The following is a 20,708-nucleotide window of genomic DNA, read 5'->3' as shown; positions in this document are numbered from 1 at the left end:
AGCCTAAAAACATCAAGCACAACTGACTGTTTTAATCTCTTTTTTGAAATATTTAATGTTGAGAAAAGAAGCTCCTTTCAAGGAGGTAGATATGGTCCCAGAGAGACCAGCACTTGGAAGGATACCAATTAATAGTTAAGTAACTTTTTATTGTATGTAATGCTTGTGGTAATTTAGGCCAGAAAAAAATGAACTGACTCATTCAAATTCATCTAACAAATATTAATTGCTTACCGATTGGTTCTTAGCAGTATACTAGTTGCTGGGATTTTCTGAACTTTCCCAGTCCATAGCTTCTTTTGTTTTTGTTTTTAAGTTTTCATTTTGCTGGTTTTATACGATATTAAAATTCCTAGCAGTACAGCATGTTGTATGGTAGAGAAGTAGGGGTATTGCAGCATGGCATGTTACACCTTAATCTCCTTCTTCCATTTAATATGAAATGGGGTAGGGAGCAGACTAAATTTGTATTCAAACCAGCTGTTCACATAGGGGTATAGGAAAACTCCCTGACAGCTTTATCTCTTTTATCTCTTTTTCTGTGGTTTACACAACGTAACATTGATTATTTGAATTCTTTGCCTTCCAAACTATGCCCTTGTCAGTGTACTGAAATGGTTGAGGGTTTGTGAGGGCAAAAAGGTAGGTGTTGGCCTCAGAATGGACTAGTAAAGAGGTTTGTACTCTCAGGACAGTCCGATTTCTTACATGGCAACTAACTTCCTTTAGAGTTAATATCATAAAACTAGCATGAAACTACAAGGCATTTTATGACCTCAGAATTCATATAGTGTCACATCCATGGTATATTATTGATGGAAGCAGTCACTATCTTCAGAGATCTAGGGGGAGCGGACAGACCTCAGTTTTTTTTTTTTTTAAGTAAAGATTTTACTTATTTATTTGAGAGAGAGAGAATGGAAAGAAACAACATTGGTGGGGGGGCAGTCAGAGGGAGAAGCAGAAGCTGAGCAGGGAGCCCGATGCCAGACTCGACCCTGGGACTCCAGAATCATGACCTGAGCCAAAGGCAGGTTCTTAACCAACTAAGCTACCCAGGTGCCCACAGACCTCAGTTCTTGATGACAGAAATGTCAAAGAACTTACCAGTATTTCTAAAGCTGCTACTTTCCTGAAAGGACTGATCAAGAAAGAAAGAAGGCACATGTTACCAGTAGCAAGAATGAGGATGTCTTGTTTATTGTTCCTGATTCTACATAAAATAGAGTAACAGAATATTAAAAACTTATGCAAGTAAGTTTGAAAATTTATATGAAATCAGGAAATTAGGTACAGAAAAAAAATGCAACTGATAATTCTGTCTGAACAGTGAAGAAAAATTGAAGCAGTTTTATATCTAATAAAGAGATTAAATCCATAATTAAAAGTCTTCTTACAAAGGTTTTTATTTATTTTTTTATTTATTTTTTGCTTACAAAGGTTTTTAGAGGACAATGGCAGCAGTCTGATTTTTCTCAGAGTTAAAAAAAGTGATCAAATAAACAGGAAATAAAAACATGGATCACCCATCTCTTCAGAATGACTAGGAAATAAAGAATATCATAACCTTCTAGTTGTCTTATAGATAAATAAATTCTAAAGGCTTAAGAGTAGAGGGGCACAGACAAGTAAGAAAAAGCACAAGCTAAAGCATCCTCAAAAAGGAAAAGTCTAGTACTAAGTTCCAGAATACTGAACACAGGTCAGGACATAATGGTTCTCAGCACATGATATAGGGAAATGATTAGAAAGACAGTGGGATGTGAAGAGGCAGCCTCAGAGAACCATTGTTTTTGAAGAAGAGTCAGTCAGATACAAAGAGAAGAGTTAGCTCCCCACAGAGGTGTGGCAGTGAGGAAAATGAGGAAATTAAAGATTATGCAGGAATAAAAAAGCTTGCAAAAAATAATAGCCTTTCTTCACCCCCTCCCCCAATACACCTACAAAAAACTGCCATAAAATAATTTTTTAATCTATAAAAGAAATCTCTTAGGTGGAGGGTGGAACTGAAAAATCCAAAAGCTACACTATAACACAATACTGTCAACTAAATGAAATGTCATCAAATAAACATTTAAGAGTATGGGGGGAAAAAGACCACTTTGAGAAATACGAAGAACAATAATAGTCAAGAAAACAAGAAAAATGTAAGGGGAATCGATTGAAGTTAAAAAAAAAAAAAAAAAAAAAAGACAAGAAGGCAAAGTCCTATCAGAAATGTATAGGAAAACAAAGAGAATGAAAAATGAGGGGAAAAAATTGTCAAAAAGTAGTTGAAATGGAAGGAAGTCAAAGGATGTATGTAATTAGAGCCCTTAAAAAAGACACTCAAAAGTATAACCCAAGAAAACATTCTGGGCATAAATGACATGAGAGGGGCTTCCAGGATGACAGCATGAGTAGCTCCACAGACCCCACTGCCTAGTGAGATGGTGAAAATTTCTAAAACAACGAAGTCTCTCGAGATGGTCCCAAGGTCATACAGCAAATGAACATTTATTCAAGAAAGTTACCAAGATTTGTTAAGAACAATGAGAATCTGTGGTATTTGAAACAACACGTTTTCTTTTCCTTCCACTGTCAGTCAGACAGAAACTCCACTCCAGACTGGTACAATCGAAAAAACATGCCTCCTTCCCTCTCTGGCTTCTCATTAGATGGCTTTCTTCCACAAGTCCTTACTGTCTTCACTCGAATAACTTCATATTGATTATACAATGACTAGGCTTGGTTTTCAAGAAAGCAAATTAAGCTAGAAGTTGCTGGTAAAATAAAAATTTTATATCTGCATATGGAGGAACAATGAATTTGAAGTACAAGAAAAGCAGTTGCATTATCATTTAATGCCAAAGTTTTATTTCTGTTTAATATAATAAGTAATATATTTAAAACCTCCATTCTCCAGTTAGGTATTACTTTGACTCGAACCTAAGTACAGAATATTTTATCTCTTGCTATGAAATTAACATTTGAGCCAAACATGTTTAGGCAGGCTTTAGGAACCATTAAATTTTCTCTTAATGTCATATATACTATTTTAACTTGATTGGCTGCTTGATTGGCTGGTCCATGTTTAATTTATTTAAGAACATACATTAAACTATATAAATAAAAAATGAACATGATGAGCATGTGTGGGTCATGCTACAGCAAAGAGGGGAAGAGTAAAAATGTAGAGCTTTAGAATGTGTTCTAACTTAAGTTGCTACTAACTTAAGACTACTTATATTTGTAACAGTCTATGTAAGTCTCTTGGTAATTACAAAGCAAAACGTTGTAGTTAGAAAAACAAAAGAGAGAAAGGAATTCGAGCATACCAGTGCAGAAAATCATCAAATCATAAAGGAAGGGAACCAGAGAAGAAGAGAGAACCAAAGACCTGTAAAATAGCTAGAAAACAATGAACACAATGGCAGTAAGTGCATGCTTATCAATATTTACTTTAGATGTGCATGGACTCAGTTCTCCAATTAAAAGACATTGTGGCTGACGTGACCCATCTATATGCTGCCTAAAGAAACTCACCTCAGATGTAAGAATACACACAGACTAAAAGTGAAGGGATGGAAAAGAGAATCCATGCACAGGGAAACCTAAAGAAAGCTAGATAGACTAATTAAGAGACAAGGTCATTATATAATGATAAAGAGGTCAATCTAATAAGATAGCAGTACAGTAATAGTGCAGGACTTTATTATCTTTTTTACAAGTTTTTTTTTTTTTTTTTAATGTATTTACTTGAGAGAGAGAGTGTGAGATAGAGAGCATGAGAGGGGAGAGGGTCGGGGGAGAAGCAGACTCCCCACTGAGCAGGAAGCCTGATTTGGGACTTGATTCGGGGACTCCAGGCTCATGACCTGAGCCAAAGGCAGTTGCTTAACCAACTGAGCCACCCAGGCGCCCTGTAGTGCAGGACTTTAAAACCCACTTTTAGCAATGGATAGATCATCCATCCAGAAAAATCAATAAGGAAACATTGGCCTGAAATGACATGTTAGACCAGATGAACTTTGCAGACATATAACAGAACATTTCATCCAAATTCAACAGAATACATATTCTTTTCAGGTAACACATGGAAACATTCTGCAGGGTATATGTCAGCTGTTAGGCCAGAAAACAAGTCTTTTTTCTTTTTTTAAATTCTGGGTAGTTAACACAGTGTAATATTAGTTTTATAGTGATTCAGCACTTCCGTACAATACCCGGTGCTCAACACAAGTGCACTCCTTAATCCCCATCTCTTATTTTACCCATCCCCTCAACCTGCATTCTGCCTGGTAACCAGTTTGTTCTCTATAGTTCAGAGTCTTGTTTGGTTTGCGTCTCAATAAATTTAAGAAGATTGACATAATATTAAGCATCTTTTCTGATCCCAGTAATACGAAACTAAAAGCCATTATAAGAAGAAATCTGGAGAACTCATCAATTTGTGGACATTGACAAACTGGTTTCTCAGGAGTATGTTGTTTAAAGAAGAAATCAAAAGAAAAATACCTTGAGGCGAATGGAAATACAACATACCAAAAAATAAAAAACTTCTGGGCTCTGTGGCAAGAGCAGTTCTAAGAGGGGGAAATTCATAGTGATAAAGGTCTACATCAAGAAACAAGAAAGATGTCAAATAACTTTACACTTCAAGGAACCAGAAAAAGAGGAACAAATGAAGCCCAAAGTTAGTACAGGAAGAAAATAACAAGGATCAGGTGCAAATAATAAAACTGAGTAAAAAGACAATTTGGAAACAATCAAATTTTGGAAGATGTAATCAAACCCGACAAACCTTTAGCTAGAATCACCCAAGAAAAAGAAATCACAAATAGAATTAGAAATGAAAGAAAAGATTTAAAAACTGGTACCACAGAAATAAAAAGGATCATCTAAGACTGCTATGAATATTTATATGTCAACAAATTGGACAACTTAGAAGAAATAGGTAAATTCCTAGAAGTGTAAAACCTAGCAAGACTGAGTCATGAAGAAATAGAAAATCTGAACAGACTAGTAAGATTTCATCGGTAATCCAAAACCTCCCAATAAACAAAAGTTCAAGAATAGGTGACTTCCCTGGGGAATTCTACCAAACATTTAAAGAATTAATACCAATTCTTTCAGTCTCTTCCAAACAATGGAATGGGAGGAAACAGTTCCAAAGTCATTTTACAAGGCCAGCCTTATGCTTATACCAAACGAGTTAAAGATGCCTCAATAAAACGACATGCCAGTATACCTGATGAACACAGATGTGAAAAATTCTAAACAAAATATGAGCAAACTGAACTTAAGAATAAATTAAAAGAATACATGACATGAAGGAAGTAGCATTTACCCTCAGGCTGCTTTAATGCACTGCTGTTTCTCAAAGCAAACTATTCTTCTCTTCAGTATTCGCTAGACTTTCATTAAGAGTCATGCTTATAAAAGAGATTCCTTTGGTTATCATTTTACCTTTGGATGAGAGTTTTGTTCTCAATAAATGCCACAGTCTGAGAATTTTTAAAAAAAAAATTAAAGAACTTATACACCGTGATCAAGTAGGATTTATTCTGGGGGATGCAGGGATGGTATATCACCTGCAAATCAACCAGTGTGATATACCACATTAACAAAATGAGGGATACAGATCATAAGGTCATCTCAATAGATGCCAAAAGGCATTTGACAGAATTCAGCATCCATTTATGATAAAAATTCTCGGCAAAGTGGGTATTGAGGAAATGTATCTCAATATCATAAAGGCTGTATATGATAAGCCCATACCTCACATCATACTAAAAGCTGGAAGCTCGAGACTTTTCCTCTAAAATCAGAAATAAGACACTTTTACCACCTTTTACCACCTTTATTCAATGTACTATTGGAAGTCCTAGATATAGGATGGTTGGATGCATGGGTGGCATCCAAATTAGAGGAAGAAGAGAACTGTCACTATTTGCTGATTACATGATGTTATACATACAAAACCTTGAATTTAGTAAAAGTATAGGGTACAAAATCAATATATAAATATCTGTTGCATTTCTATATAATAAACTATCAGATATTAAGAAAACAATCTCATTCATAACTATATTAAAGAGAATAAAACACTTTGGGATATATTTAAGGGAGTGAGATAGCCTGTACACTGAAAACTGTAAGATACTAGTGAAAGAAATTGAAAAGAAACAAATGGGAAGATAATTGGTCCTCATGGATTGGAATAACTAATATTGTTAAAATGTCCATACTACCCAAAGCAATGTACAGATTCAGTGCAATCTCTATCACAATTTCAATGGTATTTCTCACAGAAATAAATAGTCCTAAAATTTGAATGGAGCCAAAAAGGGATCCCAAATAGCCAAAGCAAAAGAAGGAACAAACCTGGATGCATTACACTTCCTGCTTTCAAAGTATATTACAAGTCTGTAGTTACCAGACTTGGCATAAAAACAAACACAGATAAGTGGAACAGAATGGAGAACCTAGAACTAAATCTATGCAAATATCGGCAATTAATTTATGACAGAGGAGCCCAGAATATAATACAAAATACACATTACTGAAGAATAAATGGTGTTGGGAAAGCTGGACAGCCATATGCAAAAGAATGAAGCTGGATCACTATCTTACAGCATTCACAAAGATAACTCAAAAGTGGATTAAAGACGAATATATGACCTGATACCATACAACTTCTAGAAGAAAACATAGGTGGTAAGTTCCTAAACATTGGTCTTGGTGATGATTTTATGGATTTGCCAACAAAAGCAAAAAGAGGGATGACATTAAACTGAAAATCTTCTGTACAGATGATGGAAGCCATCCAAAAATGAAAACCTAGTCTACCAAATGGGAGAAAATATTTATAAATCATTTATCTGACAGTGGGTTAGTATATAAAATATGTGAAGAACTCCTATAACTCAATAGCAAAATAAAAACAAACAAAAAACACACCAAAACCCCCCAGCAAATCTAATTTTTAAAAATGGATGGAGGATCTGAGTAGATATTTTTTGAAAGAAGACATACAGATGGCTGACTGGTACGTGAAAAGGTGGTCAACATCACTAATCATCAGGGAAATGTAAATCAAAACCATAATGACACATCAATATAATTACACACCTGTTAGAATAAATACTGTCAAAAGGATGAAAAATAGTGTTGGTGAGACTGTGGAAGAAAGGGAAATTAAAATTTGTTCAGCCACTATGCAAAGCCATATGGAGAGTCCTCAAAAAATTAAAAACAGTATTCTGAAGGAAAGGAAAACACTAACTTGAAAAAATATTTGCCACCCCTATGTTCATTGCAGTATCATTTACAATAGCCAAGATAGGAAACAACCTACCATCCCCATCAGTGGATGAATGGATAAAGATGTGAGATAGGAGATCGCTGGGAAAATGGGGGAGTAGAAGGACCCTAAGCTTACTTTGTTCCACTAATACAACTGGATAACACTCACATCAGGGTAAATAACCCAGAAAATTACCCAAAGACTGACAGAATAAACTCCATAACTAAATGTGGAGAAGAGGTTACATTGAAGAGGGTAGGAAGGGCAGAGACACAGTGGGGAGGGAAACCACAGGACTGTCTGAGAGAGGGAGGGACCTGTGGGCACAGAGAGGGGAGAGAAACAGACTGTCACACCAGGAAGCCCTCACAGGGAAGATGAATTCCCATAACACTTGGCTTTGAAAACCAGAGGGGCCTAATTTTGTGAGTTCTTAAAACCAGCATGGCTTAAAGCCTGGAATTTTAAAAATCAGTGGGTCAGCTCTTGGAAAACTTGGAGGGCAGAAGGTGAGAGAAAATAGAGTCCATGCCCTTAAAGTGACAGCATAACAAACAGCCTGGGAAGAGATAGCATAGCAGCCACAGTTTGAAAAATGCCTTAGGTGTATGGGATGGAGAATTATTCAGGACAGAGATCACTGGGAGACTCCTCCAGAAACAAAGTAGTGGACAGGAGTTCTTTCCCTTCACTGTGTCCCAGTATAAACACATGACCACCTGCAGTGCAGAAATTTACTATCCACCTTGCTTAGCTCTGCTTAGCAGATCCCCCCCCCATCCAGCCAGACTTGTCTCAGACCCAGGTCTGCTGCTGGTTCCTTCCCTGAGAACACAGCACAAACCTTGCCAATACCTCATCTCCTGGTCCCAGAGTTTGTAGGGCCTTGGTACCCACAGCAGAAGAAGGTTCCCTCTCATGGAGGACCATTGTGTAAACCTTGTTAAAACTGCATGCCCCACCCCCAGCATATTACAGATCTGCCCTATCCAGTACACTCCTGGCTGGAGCCCATTCATACCAGGGCCACAAGCCTGGCAGTGTGCAAGCAGCCACAACAGGGGCCACTACTGGTCCAAAGTGACTCTTGCTCTCCCTGACACCACTTAGATTGCGGCCCCAGCAGTGAGTTGGGGGCTGACAGCTGGTGTGATTGCTGGTTCTACCCACTGACAAAAGCTTCTTGGGACAACATGGGTTTAGCACCTTGTTGTTTGGTGCCACTGCATCTCTGATAAACACCTAGTCTGACTCAACTCAAGCCCAAGGAGGCCTCACACTGGCCCACCAACACCATAGGGACCAAGCAGGCAGAGAGCCATTGCAGATGACTGAACCAAAGGAAAAAGCAGCTCATCCAAAACACACATACTGCATAGAGGACCCACCCTTGAGCCACCAGTTTCTAGTGAATAGGGACACTGTACTGTAGGACACTGTAGGACCTCTTCTTCATAAGGCCACTACTTCCAAGAGCACGAGACATAGCTGACTTTCCTAACACAAAGAAACAGACACAGAGAGGTAACAAAATGAGAAGATAGAGGAATATGTCCATGAAAGGGCAGGATAAAACCACAGCAAGAGACCTAAGTGGAATGGAGATAAGTAATATACCTGATAGAATTTAAAGTAATAGTCATAAAGATATTTACTGGACTTGAGAGAAGAGTGGAAGACATCTGTGAGACCTGTAGCAAAGATTAAAGAAAAAAAAAGTTAACAGAGGTGAAGAACACAGTAAATGAAATTAAAAATACATTAGATGGAATAAATAGCATGTTGGAGGAAACAGATGAATCTGTGACCTGGAGGGCAGTAATGGAAAGTAATCAAGATGAACAGGTGAACGAAAAACATTTATACAAATAGGGGGTAGACCTAGGGAACTCGTTCACTCCATCAAGTGTCGTAACATTTGCATGATAGGGATCACAGAAGGAGAAGAGAAAAGGGGGCAGAAAATTTATTTGAAGAAATAACAGCTGAAAACTTACTGAATCTGGGGTAGGAAACAGAAATTCAGATGCAGGAGGTACAGAGATCCCCCTGCAGAGTCAACCCAAGGAAGTCCACACCAAGACACGGAAATTAAAATGGCAAAAAGCTGTGATAAAGAAAGAATTTTAAAAGCAGCAAGAAAAAAGAAAACAGTTATATACAAGGGAAACTTCAAGGCTATCGGTGGATTTTTCAGCAGAAACTTTGCAGGTTAGAAGGAAGTGGCATAATATATTTATGGTGCTGAAAGGAAAAAAATATGCAACTGTGAATACTCTGTCCAGCCAGACTATCATTCAGAATACAAGGAGAGAGAGAGAGTTTTCCATACAAACAAAAACTAAATGAATTCATCACCACTAAACCAGCCATACCAGAATTGTTATACAGGACTCTCAGAGTAGAAAATAAAGACCATAAATAAGAGTAATAAAAGTAGAAAGCACAAAGGCAGTAAAAATATGTATACCTGAAAAAAATCAGTCAAGTGACTCACAAAATAAAAAAGGTAAAGTATGACACTATATACCTAAAATGTAGGGTGGAGAGGGGTAAAGAATAGGTTCAGATTTAAGGGTCTATTAACATAGACTGCTATATGCAGAAGATATTATCTACAAATTGTGGTAATCACAAATCAAAAACCAGTAATCAATATACAAAAAATAAAGAGAAAGGAATCCACGTGTATCACCAAAAAAGCCAACTTATGAGAGAAAAGAGGAAGGGAGGAAAGGACCAGAGAAGAACTATAAAGAAATAACCATAAAACAAATAACAGAATGATATAATACTTATTAATTGTTTTGAATGTAAATGGACTTAATGCTCCAGTCAAAAGACACAAGACCCATCTATATGCTGCCTGCAAGAAACTCATTTCAGACCTAAAGACATACAGATTGAAAGTGAGGGGATCGAGAAACATTTGTCATGCCAGTAGCTATGAAAAGAAAGTTGGGGTAACAATACTTACATCATACAAAAGGGACTTTAAAACAAAGAGTGTTAACAATAGACAAAGGACAAAGATACTATAAAATCATCAAGAGGACAATCCAGGAAGATACAACAGTTGTAAATATTTGTGTATCCAACATGGGAACACCCAAATACATGAAACAGTACAGAAAGGAGCCTAATTGATAGTAATACAATGATAGTAGGGGACTTTAAAACCCCACTTACATCAATGGACAGATCATCCAAACAGAATATCAAGAAGGAAATAGTGGCTTTGAATGATACCTTGGACCAGGTAATTTAACATACGTATTCAGAACATTCCATTCCAAAAACAGTGGACTTCACATCCTTTTTTTTTTTAAAGATTTTATTTATTCGACAGGGAGAGAAAGTGTGAGAGCAAGCTAGGAAACAAGCAGGTAGAACAGCAGAGGGAGAGAGAGATGCAGGCTCTCTGCTGAGCAGAGAGCCCAAATGCAGGGCTTGATCCCAGGACCCTGGGATGATTAGAGCTGAAGGCAGATGCTTAACTGACTGAGGTCCCCAGATACCCCGGCACATTCTTTTCAAGTGCACATGGAGCACTCTCCAGAACAGATCACATATTAGACCACAAACCAAATCCCAACAAATTTAAAAAAAAATTGAAATCATACCATGCATCTTTTCTGACCACAATACTGTGAAACTAGAAATCAGCCACAAGAAAATATCTGAATAATGAATGGGTCAACCAAGAAATCAAAGAATACATGGAGACAAATGAAAAGGAAAACACAGCAGTCCAAAATCTTTGGGACATAGTGGCTCTAAGTGGGAAAAAGTGGCTCTAAGAGGGAAATTTACAGCGGTATGGGCCTACCTCATGTCATACATTTTGTCTGATTTAAGTATTGCTACCCCAACTTTCTTTTCATAGCCACTGGCATGACAAATATTTCTCGATCCCCTCAAGAAGCAAGAAAAATCTGGAAAAAAAGAAAAAAACCCTATAAATCCTGACACCTAAAGGAACTAGAAAAAGAACAAAGCCTAACACCAGTAGAAGCAAAGAAAATAAAAATAAAATAAAATAATAATAAAAGATTAGAGTAGAAATGAACAATAGAACAAAACAATGATGCCAGGAGTTGGTTCTTTGAGAAGATCAACAAAACTGGTTAATCTTTAGCCAGACCATCAAAAAAAAGAAATAAATAAAAAAGAGAGGATTCAAATAAAATCAGACATGCAAGTGGAGAAATAACAACCAACATCACAAAAATACAAAGGACTGGGGCGCCTGCCTGCTTCTCTGCCTCCTTGTGATCTCTGTCTGTCAAAAAAATAAAATCTTAAGAAAAAATACAAAGGACTCTAAGGAAATAGTATGAAAATGTGTAGACTGGGAAAAACTGAGAGCTTTCCCACTACAGTCAGGAACAAGACAGGTATGTCCACTCTCACCACTTTTATTTATTCTGTATATAAGAAGCCCAAAAGATTCCACCAAAAAACTAGAATTGATAAATGAACTCAGTAAAGTCACATGATACAAAATCAGTCTGTTCGATTCCATATATTACTTTTTAATGGCTGAGTAATCCATGGGGTGTGTGTGTGTGTGTGTGTGTATGTATGCATAGTATATCATGAAATATTCAACCATAAAAAAATGAAATCTTGCCATTTGCAACAAATATGGATGGATTCTAGAGTACAATGTTAAGTGAAATAAGTCAGTCTGAGAAAGACAGATACCATATGACTTCACTCATACGTTGAATTTACTAAACAAAAAAACCCCCAAATGAACAAAGGGGGGGGGGGAGACAAACCAAGGAACAGACTTGTAACTATAGAGAACAGATGGTTACCAGAGGGGAGGTGTGTGGGGACAGGTGAAACAGGTGAAGGGGATTAAGAGTACACTTAACCATGATGAGCACTGAGTAATATATGAAACTGTTGAATCACTATATTGTATACCTGAAATGAAGATAATACTTTGTGTAACAGTGGATTTAAAAGAAAGCAAAAATAAAACAAAAACAAATGGTATGAATTACACACACACACCCACACACACACAGGAGTATTATTTAGTCATAAATGAAGTAAACCTTGCCTTTGAGACAACATGATTGGACCTTGAGGGTGTTAATGCTAAGTGAAATAAATCAGAGGAAGATAAATACCAGATGATCTCAGTTATATGTGGAATCTAAAAACAAAATAAAACAACAACAACAAACTAGGCAAAACTGAACCTCAGATACAGAGACGACATTGGTGGTTGGCAGAGCCTGGGGTTTGGAGATTGAGCAAAATAACATGAAGGTGGTCAGAAGGCACAAACTTCTAGTCATACAGTAAATAAGTTATGGGGATGAAATGTACAGCATGGTGACGATAATTAATATTATAGTATTGGACATATAAGAGTTGCTGAGACAGTAGATACTTAAAGTTCTCATCAGAAAAACATTTTTATCTTTGTAATGATATTAACTAGACATATTGAAGTGATCCTTTCCCTGTATGTATCATATGGAATCAGTCTGTTTTATACCTGAAACTAATATTATCTATCAGTTACATTTCACTTTTAAAAAGTAATACTGCTTTATTGGGTAGTTGTGAGGATTAAGTTCCAGTAAAGTGTTATTTGCTGCTGTTTGTTACATCTCTAGTTCCAGTGAGAACATCTGCCCTTCCACCTCTTGCCTTATAAAGGTCCATATTAGACTTCTCATTTTTCCAGGGTCTCAGAGACCTGAACTTTTAATCTCTCCACCTAATCTTTACTCCTCCTTCTATACAATGGTATAGTCATTTTTATCACCACAAAACTTTCTTTTCTCTTGTCATGAGTTCCTATTGAAGTATTTCATTCTTAGCTTTTCCATTTGTACATTTTCCCTGCGCATGAGTTACAAGCTCCTTACAGAGAGGGTCTTCCACATTGATATGTCTTAAAAATTTGTAGACTTGGTAAGATTTCATGAAAATGCAAAATTTAATGAGAACTGATTTTGGATTAGAGAAAAAGATTTTAGAACCTGTAAAGAAATGCAAAGAAAATTAAATAAGGTAAAAATGTAGGCAGCAAGAAAACAAACCAAAACACAAAACAAACCAAACCCCCAGCAGAGCAGTTTGCAGATGAGAGTTTGCATTAAAGCTCCATTAAAGCTGGAGTTTGCAGGAGGAAATGAAAGGGAAAAGAATGGAAACATCTTAGTGGTCATCCATCTCTTGCTTCAGACTATGCTATATGCTAGACTTAGCTTGTTAACAGTTGCACATGACTTCAGGGAGTATTTAATATTGCTCTTTATTATTATTTCTAAAATAAATGTTTGCTTACCAGATGTTTAGAATGGAGTTTTCTGGTCTATTTAATTCATTTGCAGATGACTAAAGAAAAAATGATATTTTATATCTGTAGTGCCAGGTTGGAGAACGAATCAAAGTTTGGAATTTGGAAGCTCTTTTCTTAAAGTATAAAAGTATTAGACTAATGTAACTTGCTAGGAAAGAAATCAGTAACAGTGTTTAAATTCCAGATCAGGTTATAAAGAATTTTGGTAAAGTTAAAGAGTTTAGAGTTTGTGAAGAAATTAAATTAAAAAAAAAAAAAGTCCTATAGTCAGATTTTAGCTGTTTCTAATGGTGGTATACACATAGATTTTTATTTTTAGCCAACTTTGTAACTACTTAGTAACAATTAATGAAATATTAACCAGAAGATGCCATAAAAAGTCCTTTGCCTGGTACAGAATTACCAGGCAAATGGACTTTCTGTTCCATTTGTGCCCGCACAACTCATGGCTGCTTGATTTTCCTGGGTTATTAATTATACTTGAGTGGCAGAAGAGTTTGAGGTTTTTCCAAAGTACAAAGAGGAATAAATATTAAAGAGACTTTGATTTAAAAAGTGGCCATGTTGTGTATTAAGTTTAAAATCTTCTAACTTGGGGCACCTGGGTGGCTCAATGGGTTAAAGCCTCTGCCTTTGGCTCAAGTCATGATCCCAGGGTCCTGGGATTGAGCCCCGTATCAGGCAATCTGCTCAGCAGGGAGCCTGCTTCCCCCCCCCTGCCTGCCTCTCTGCCTGCTTGTGATCTCTGTCTGTCAAATAAATAAATAGTCTTTAAAAAAAAATAAAATCTCCTGACATGTGTTTCATAGGAAATTGTCATGTAATTCGGTAATGATAAAATTACAGAATAGAATGGTGAAAACTAGGAAAATCACAAATTGTGACATAAACTTATAGGAAATATGTGAAATTGTGAAATAATGATTGTTCAGAATGAGATCAGGGAGACGTGGAAGTAACAAGTTGGCCTCTGATGTCTGCTTCTCTGCATTGTTTGTTAAAGGCTGGCAGAGACTCTGAGTGTATATCCAGAAGCTCCTGTGGTGGTCTGCTTTAGCAGAATAATTGAAACTGGGTAGGAGGGTACTCAGAAGTTTGTTCTCCCAGAGTATTAATCTATTGCCAAAGTATTAAATATTTTTTGCTCAATTTGATTTACAGAAATAACTGCAATTTAATTTTTGTAATTTTATTTTGTAATTTTATTTTTTATTTTTTTACTGCAGTTTTATTTTAAATGCCTTTGGTGTTATATAAGCATTTCTGTTTTTAAAGATCCTGAATAAAAATAGTCGGTTAAAATCTGTTTTACCCCTTGCCAGTGCACTATAGCAACAGTAATTATAGCGGACCTTACTAGTAAACATGGAAGGGCTGCAACACGGGGTTGTATTGATACAAAGGTAATCATTTTATGTGGCCAAACTTTTCATTTTACTATTTTCATTTACTACAAACTTAGACTATTTTCATTTACTACAAACTTTTCATTTTAACTATTTCTCATTAATGTGTTTTAAGGTTTAGTAAAGTATACTTTGTTGAAATAAAGATGATGCTGCTCCTGCAGTTTTAAGAATTACTAAATTTATGTCACCTTACCTTTTATAACTATTCTATATTAAGCACAAAGAATGGATATTTTCCTATTGAGACATTTACAGTTTATTAATATTAAACTTTACATTTATAGCTTATTAATACTGGACTTTATCTCCTATGAGAGGGAAAATTCCTCTCTTACCCAGCTTCCTCCTATTTTAATTTGACATTCACTAAAACTAAAATAATTTTTAAGCCATGAAAGTCTTTAACTTCATCCAGTTTGGTGGACCCTTGTTTTTATTTCATACTATATATTTAAAGTATTGTTCGTCATGATCAAGTGAGATACAAGGACGGTTCAGTATCCACAAACCAATCACTATGATACACTACATTAACAAAATGAGTCATAAAAATCATGCAGTCATCTCAATAGATGAAGAAAAAGCACTTGACAAAAGTAAACATCCATTCATGATAAAAACTCTATAAAACGATGTGGGTTTAGGGGTCAACATAATAAAGACCATATATGAAAAACCCATAGCTTACATCATACTGAATGGTGAAAAACAGAGCTTTTCCTGTAAGATCAGGGATGAGACAAGGATGTCTTACCATCTTCATTCAACAAATCCTAGCCACAACAATCAGATAAGGGAAAAAAATAAAAAGCATCTAGATTGGTAAGGAAGAAGTAAAACTGCTGCTACTTGCAGATGACGTGATATTATTTATAGAAAACCCTAAAGAGTCCACCAAAAAGCTAAAAGAACTGATAAATGAATTCAGAAAAGTCACAGGATACAAAATTAAAAATATGCAGAAATCTGTTGCATTTCTATACAATAATAACAGAGTAGCAGAGAGGAATTAAGAAAAAAATTCCATTTCAAATTACACCAAAAGAATAAAATACCTGGAATAAACTTAGCCAAGGAGGTAAAGACCTGTACTCTCAAAACCATAAAACATTGAAGAAGAAACTAAGGTTAATAACAAACATGCAGACATGTTTTTTTTAACATGCATTTTTTACGCTCATGGAGTGGAAGAATTTATGTTGTTAAAATGCCCATGCTAGCCAAAGTAAATCACAGATTATGCAGTCTTTTCAAAATACCAACAGCATTCTTCACAGACCTAGAAAAAAAAAATCCTAAAATTTGTATGGAACCACAAAAAGATTCCAAATAGCCGAAAAACAAACAAAAACAAAAAACAAAAAGCAAAACAAAAGACAACAAAAACAAAAAAACCCAAAAAGAACAACTTAAGAAAAACAATGCTGGAGGTATCATAATCCCAGATTTCAAGATATGTTACTCAGCTGTAGTAAAACAGTATGGTACTGACACAAAAACAGTCACATAGATTAATGAAACAGATAAGTGAGCCCGGAAATAAACCCAGGTGTATAGTCAGCTAATCTATGACAGAGGAGGCAAGAGTATACAATAGGGAAAAGACAGATAAATGTGCTGGGAAAACAAGATCACCTTCTTACACCATACACAAAACATAAACTCAAAATAGATAATTGTGAGACCTGAAACCATAAAACTCCTAGAAAAAAAACCACAGATAGAACTCTCTTTGACATGGCCTTTGTAACGCTTTTCTACATATGTCTCTTCAGGCAAGGTAAACAAAAGCAAAAGAAACTGTTAGGACTATACCAAAATAAAAAGCTCTTGTATGGTGAAGGAAACTATCAACGAAATAAAAAAGCAAACTAAGGAACGGCAGAAGATACTTGTAAGTGATTTAACTGATAAGAGGTTCATATCCAAAATATATAAAGAGCTTATGTAACTGAACAAACAAACAAACTAGTTAAAAATTGGGCAGAAGGCATGAACAGACATTTTCCAAAGAAGACATACAGATGGTCAACAGACACATGAAAAGATGCTCAAGGTCACTATCATGAGGGAAATACAAATCAAAACCACAGATACCACCTTCTATTAGTCAGGATGGCTACTATCAAAGAGATAAGAAATGGCAAGTGTTGGCAAGGACATGGGAAAAAAAGAACCCTCATACCCTCTTGGTGGGAATGCAAATTGGTGTAGCCACTGGGGAAAACAATATGGGGCTTCCCCCCCAAATTAAAAAAAAGTGTGATCCAGTAATTGCAGTACTGGGTATTAACCCAATGAAACCAAAACCACTAATTTGAAACAATATATGCAACCCTGTGTTCATGGAAGCATTATTTACATCAGCCAAGATAGGAAGGCAAGCCACTTGCCCATATGCAGTGGAATATTACTCACCCAATAAAAATGGAATCTTGCCATTCATGACAACGTGGATGGATTTAGAGGGTATATTGCTAAGTGAAATAGATCAGACAGAGAAAGACAAACACCAGATGATTGTATTTGTATGTGGAATCTAAAAAAACAAATGGACCAAGCACAAACAGACCCATAAATAGAACTGGTGGTTGCCAGAGATGAGAAGGGTGGAAGTTGGGTAAAACAGGTAAAAGGACTGGGGGTGTAGGTTTCTAGTTACGGAATGGGATGAAGAGTACAGCATATAGGTCAAATAGTTGCGTTGTAATAGCACTGTGTGGTGACAGACGGTAGCTATAGTTGTGTGAGCACAGCATAATATAGAGAATTGTCAAATCACTGTGAAACTCCTGTAACAATGTATGTCAGCTGTACTTAACGAAATTATTAATGTTGCTTCATGACTCAGAAGGGGAATAAATTTCTAATTGGAGAAGTCTCTCACAAGACTTGGTGTCCCTAACACTCCAGTCCCACTAGTTTCTTTGGTAAACCAAGTCATCAGTTTTATTACCTATATCTGGTAAGTGCGCTCATCATTCAAGCTAACAACTTGTTGACCCTTCCTGGAACAAATCTCTTCAACGAGCATATCTGAAGCTCCCTCTGTGATCCTTTCTTCAAAGGGGGCTTCTAGTCAAGGATTCCTAACTACTTAATCACTATACTGTAGCTGTTACTCTCACAGCAAACTTTCTTGTGGCTTAGCCACAAGAAATTGATCAGTGCTGGCTTCCTGTTGTATCTAAATGATAAAAGATTTCACAGCAGTAACCTTCTTCCTGGTGTGGTTGCATTTATTACTAAACACCTAAAGGCCAGAGATGATGTTTCACTAATTTTGACAGTGAATCATTTATCTACACATCCCATGACAGGATAAAAGTACCTGATACCAGCTTTCTCTGCCTCCTAATAACCAGTCTCGAGACCAAAGGGAAAGAGTCTGTCAGGAGGCTCTGGGAAAAATTACCTCCTTCCACCAAAGGGCAAGATTTGATGAAGGGAGGATGGAACTGCCCCTTTCCTGCTTGGGACGTTACTGTTAGAGCACATCATACTTGGAGCTGCTGCAACTGTCTTGTGTCCAAGAGGATGGCGGAGTAGACTGTGAGAGCCTGGACTCTGAACCAGCCTTGAGGCCACCTTTATTTTATGTGAGAAACATAAATCCAGATTGTTTATATGGCTATCAGATTAGTATTCTGTTATTTATAGCTGAAAACTTGCTTTCTTCATTTCACCAAGCTCTTAAAGAAAAGTATCCAATGATTGATGTACTCATTCGGTAAATTTTATTAAATGCTTATCATGAATCAAGATCTTTATGAAAACCATCAAATGAAACAGAGTATGTTAAACGTATTTTAGTTCTGTGGTTAGATATCGCATTCATATCTGTGTATTTTCAGATGCAAAGCGAAGATCAGTTTCATCTTAGCAGTTTTGCTAGTTTGCAAAATAAGTTCTTGTAATTGTTGATTTTATAGTTTCAGTTGCCAAACTTGATCAGCCGAGATGAGTTTTGATGCTTTTTTTGTTGTTGGGGAGGGAGAGAAACCTATTGGGAACAAAGGTTCAATTCAGTTAAATCATGTGCCAGGCAGTATACTAGGATTGTACTTCTTTCTAGGATTACACTGAGAACTAAGTATTTTTTAGGATTGCCTTGAGACCCAAGTAATTTAAATGAAGCTTTTGTTTCAAATTTGTTAGCTGACTTCTTAGCAAAATTTAAGCCCTGTTCTGTCTTGAAGTTTACAGTTTCTTTGGATGGGAGAAATTACTCTGGGCTTTAAGGTCATTCAGTGAATCACCTATTGAAGTTGTAATCCAAGCGGTTACCTAAATTGCATGTCCCATTGATGTGCACTGTCTCTAACACTCTAGTCAGATTTGCATTGCTTCAGGATGCTTGGCATCCCAGATGTAAGCTATGAAGCATATTTTGATTCTAGACCTTTTAGTACCCCCTGCGTCTACTGAAAATGAGGAATTCCTTTGCTTAGGCTTCAAAAATTATCTAAAAAGAATGCTTTTATGACAGTGATTTTTTAGGAGAGAGCAGGAAAAGAATTTGGGGAGAGCTTTAGGTTTTGTGTCTGTTTTGCATTTAGTGGAGAAGCACAAACAAAATAAATCTTTCAGTGATCAGTTTGAGCCAACTTTGTAAAGGGCACTTTATAATAATGGTAAAAAGATAGGAGAGATGGACCCAGTGTACTTCGTAGTTTGTTTTGTAAACTTAATGTCAGTAGGTAGTTTGTCGCCAGTGCTTTCGGTTGTCCTTTCACTTGTGGCTAAATGAGGTGTCCCTCAACTGAAAATGTTTGTCTTTTTTTTTTTTTTTTTTTTTTTTTTTTTTTTAACAGACAACGGCAACACTGCTGTGCTGAGGAAAAAATGAATTGGCTATTAGATTTATTATATATGTCATCATTAAGGGAGTTAAAAAAACTTTTTTCTCTTGTTTATTCCTTATCATAAGTCATATAGAAAATATTTTCCTTGTGCTTGAAGTCAGATATTTCTGAGTTGTTATACTATTGTGTAATGAACACCAGGCACGGACATATGATGTAGCCAAGAATTAGAAATGTTCTTCCACAATAAAAATAATGCCAAAACTGTATCTTAGAAATGTTGTTGCTGATAATCTTTAACTATTTATGGTATAGTAAGTGAATCTCAGATAAGAATATTAATGTCTTTGAATTTAGAATGCAAAGTGGTCATTATTGTGTTTGTGTTTGTATATATTTTAAATGAAGCAAAAGATTGGATCAACAAATAGTTGATTCTTAAATACCTTTATATATGGAATAATTTTAGATTTATAGAAAATTTTGCAAAGATAGTACAAACATTTTTTTATTTTCTTCACCCAGTTTCCTTGGGACATGTGTCAAAGTAAGAGATTAACATGGGTACAGTACTATTGACCACAGACCTCTCTCAGATTTCAGATGCCCTTTTTCTGTTTTGGTTCCAGTTGAGGATCCTGTCATTTCTTTTAGTTACCATGTTTCCTTATTCTTCATTCTGTGAAAGTCTCCTTATTTTGATGTTTTTGAAGAGTACTGGTTGGATATTTCATAGATTGTTCTTCAATTTGAGTTTGTATATTTTCTCGTGGTTTGATGGGGATTATGGGTTTTAGGGAAAAGCACCACAGAAACAAAGTTCTCTTCTCATCAGGGAGGTCCATGATATCAACATGGCTTATCACCAATGATGC

The 20,708-nt window shown here is 36.1% G+C and overlaps 1 protein-coding gene across 3 annotated transcripts in view; it reads left to right on the top strand.

Moving 5' to 3' along the window:
• The window catches only part of LCLAT1 (lysocardiolipin acyltransferase 1), a 180,824-nt gene that overhangs the window by 72,308 nt on the left and 87,808 nt on the right, over positions 1 to 20,708 (top strand). The window lies entirely within an intron of this gene.

The sequence above is a fragment of the Mustela lutreola genome, chromosome 9 (assembly GCF_030435805.1).
Source record: "Mustela lutreola isolate mMusLut2 chromosome 9, mMusLut2.pri, whole genome shotgun sequence".
Lineage (NCBI taxonomy): Eukaryota > Metazoa > Chordata > Mammalia > Carnivora > Mustelidae > Mustela > Mustela lutreola.
Note: the sequence above shows the minus strand (reverse complement) of the source record. Positions and strands in the feature narration are given on the sequence as shown.